Here is a 3,918-nt window from a genome sequence, read left to right on the forward strand (position 1 = left end):
TACTAGAAATTATCTAGACTTTAGAGAGACCAAATATGCAAACCAAATTTAGCAAGCTCTAGGTGTTTCTTCATTAATGGGTGCAAAGTATATGAGCAAGAGCTTAAACATGAGCACAACAATTGCCAAGTATCAAATTATTCAAGACATTTTAGAATTACTACATGTAGCATTTCCCGATTCCAACCATATAACAATTTAACGAAGAAGATTCAACCTTCGCCATGAATACTATGAGTAAAGCCTAAGGACATATTTGTCCATATGCAACAGCGGAGCGTGTCTCTCTCCCACACAATGAATGCTAGGATCCATTTTATTCAAACAAAAATAGAAACAAAAACAAACCGACGCTCCAAGCAAAGCACATAAGATGTGATGGAATAAAAATATAGTTTCGGGGAGGAACTCGATAATGTTGTCGATGAAGAAGGGGATGCCTTGGGCATCCCCAAGCTTAGACGCTTGAGTCTTCTTAAAATATGCGGGGTGAACCACCGGGGCATCCCCAAGCTTAGAGCTTTCACTCTCCTTGATCATATTGCATCATTTCCCTCTCTTGATCCTTGAAAACTTCCTCCACACCAAACTCGAAACAACTCATTAGAGGGTTAGTGCACAATAAAAATTAACATGTTCAGAGGTGACACAATCATTCTTAACACTTCTGGACATTGCATAAAGCTACTGGACATTAATGGAACAAAGAAATTTATCCATCATAGCAAAAGAGGCAATGCGAAATAAAAGGCAGAATCTGTCAAAACAGAACAGTCCGTAAAGATGGATTTTATTGAGGCACCAGACTTGCTCAAATGAAAATGCCCAAATTGAATGAAAGTGACGTACATATCTGAGGATCACGCACGTAAATTGGCATATTTTTCTGAGCTACCTACAGAGAGGCAGGTCGAAATTCGTGACAGCAAAGAAATCTGTTTCTGCGCGATAATCCAAATCTAGTATGAACCTTACTATCAAAGACTTTACTTGGCACAACAATGCACAAAACTAAGATAAGGAGAGGTTGCTACAGTAGTAAACAACTTCCAAGACTCAAATATAAAATAAAAGTACTGTAGTAAAAACATGGGTTGTCTCCCATAAGCGCTTTCTTAACGCCTTTCAGCTAGGCGCAGAAAGTGTATATCAAGTATTATCAAGAGACGAAGCATCGACATTATTTTCACAATTTATCCCATTGGGTATCTTAGATGCTCCCTTATCTATAGTGGTTTTAAGAGCTTTATCAATTTTAGGCCTATAATAGCTTTTTGGTTTAGGCCCCTTAGAGATATACATGAACCTTTGCTCCTTTCCCACATAAGCTTTTTCTCTAAACTTTATAGATGAAAAGGTTGTACCCAAGGTTCCCATAGCTTTTTCAAGTTCGCCAATCCTATTGATTTGATTATCATGGACAACACAAGTTCCTAGGACACTAATTCTTTCATCAATTCCTCCTAAGGATTTATCAAGTTCATCAGTTTTATCAAGTAACATTTCTAATTTAGTTTCAACACTTGGAAAATTTTTCTCTATGGTTTCCAATTTTTTCATAACATCCTCAAGAGAGATTTCAATTTTAGTTTCATTATCAGGTGGTATTCCAACTAGACTCTCAATGATGCAACTAGCTTCTAAAACAGGAGTACCTAGGAAATTACCCCCCGAAAGAGTATCAAGAACATACCTATTCCAACTAGATATACCAACATAAAAGTTCCTAAGTAGGATAATAGTGGAGTGTTTCTTAGTGCACCTATGATGAGCATCACTAATTCTATACCAAGCATCTTTAAAACTTTCTCCACCTTGTTTCTTAAACGAACGAACTTCAACTTCAGGATTACTCATTTTAGCAGTAGTAAATAAAGCAAACTAGATAAAGTAAATGCAAGTAACTAATTTTTTTTTGTGTTTTCGATATAGAGTGCAAGACAGTAAATAAAGTAAAGCTAGCAACTAATTTTTTTGTGTTTTGATATAATGCAGCAAACAAAGTAGTAAATAAAATAAAGCAAGACAAAAACAAAGTAAAGAGATTGGATTGTGGAGACTCCCCTTGCAGCGTGTCTTGATCTCCCCGGCAACGGCGCCAGAAAAAATGCTTGATGGCGTGTACAGCACATGTCCGTTGGGAACCCCAAGAGGAAGGTATGATGCGCACAGCGGCAAGTTTTCCCTCAGAAAGAAACCAAGGTTTATCGAACCAGGAGGAGCCAAGAAGCACGTTGAAGGTTGATGGCGGCGAGATGTAGTGCGGCGCAACACCGGAGATTCCGGCGCCAACGTGGAACCTGCACAACACAACCAAAGTACTTTGCCCCAACGAAACGAGTGAGGTTGTCAATCTCACCGGCTTGCTGTAACAAAGGATTAGATGTATAGTGTGGATGATGATTGTTTGCAAAGAACAACAAAGAACAATAGCGACAGATTTGTATTTCGGATGTAAAGAATGGACCGGGGTCCACGAGTTCACTAGAGGTGTCTCTCCCATAAGATAAATAGCATGTTGGGTGAACAAATTACGGTCGGGCAATTGACAAATAAAGAGAGCATGACAATGCACATACATGATATGATGAATATTGTGAGATTTAATTGGGCATTACGACAAAGTACATAGACCGCTATCCGGCATGCATCTATGCCTAAAAAGTCCACCTTCGGGTTATCATCCGAACCCCTTCCAGTATTAAGTTGCAAAACAACGGACAATTGCATTAAGTATGGTGCGTAATGTAATCAATAACTACATCCTCGGACATAGCATCAATGTTTTATCCCTAGTGGCAACAAGCACATCCACAACCTTAGAACTTTCACATCATTGTCCCGCATTTAATGGAGGCATGAACCCACTATCGAGCATAAATACTCCCTCTTGGAGTTAAGAGCAAAAACTTGGCCAGAGCCTCTACTAATAACGGAGAGCATGCAAGATCATAAACAACACATAGGTAATAGATTGATAATCAAAATAACATAGTAGTCTCTATCCATCGGATCCCGACAAACACAACATATAGAATTACAGATAGATGATCTTGATCATGTTAGGCAGCTCACAAGATCCGACAATGAAGCACATGAGGAGAAGACAACCATCTAGCTACTGCTATGGACCCATAGTCCAGGGGTGAACTACTCACTCATCACTCCGGAGGCGACCATGGCGGTGAAGAGTCCTCCGGGAGATGATTCCCCTCTCCGGTAGGGTGCCGGAGGTGATCTCCAGAATCCCCCGAGATGGGATTGCGGTGGCGGCGTCTCAGTAAGGTTTTCCGTATCGTGGCTCTCGGTACTGGAGGTTTCGCGACGAAGGCTTTAAGTAGGCGGAAGGGCAACGCGGGGGGCCACACGAGGGCCCCACACGCCAGGGCCGCGCGGCCAGGGTCCGGGCCGCGCCGCCCTGTTGTGTCGCGCGCTCGTGGCCCCACTTCCTTTCCCCTCGGTCTTCCGGAAGCTTCGTGCAAAAATAGGACCCCGGGCATTGATTTCGTCCAATTCCGAGAATATTTCCTTTGTAGGATTTCTGAAACCAAAAACAGCGGAAAACGACAAGTCGGCTCTTCGGCATCTCGTTAATAGGTTAGTGCCGGAAAATGCATAAATATGACATATAATGTGTATAAAACATGTAGATATCATCAATAATGTGGCATGGAACATAAGAAATTATCGATACGTCGGAGACGTATCAGGTACCGGCACCGGTAGTACCTGTTATGCCCCACGTGTCCTTCACCGAAGGCTTGCGTTTACCCTAAGGCGGTAGTACCGCTTGAGAAAGCGGTAGTACCGGTTGTGCAGGATCTGAAGATAACGGTTGGATTCATGGACCCCTATAAATGGGGGTCTTCTTCCCCAACTCAACCCCAGCAGCAGCCCACGACGCGACCCAGCTCCCAG

Source organism: Lolium rigidum, chromosome 5, assembly GCF_022539505.1.
Source record: "Lolium rigidum isolate FL_2022 chromosome 5, APGP_CSIRO_Lrig_0.1, whole genome shotgun sequence".
NCBI lineage: Eukaryota > Viridiplantae > Streptophyta > Magnoliopsida > Poales > Poaceae > Lolium > Lolium rigidum.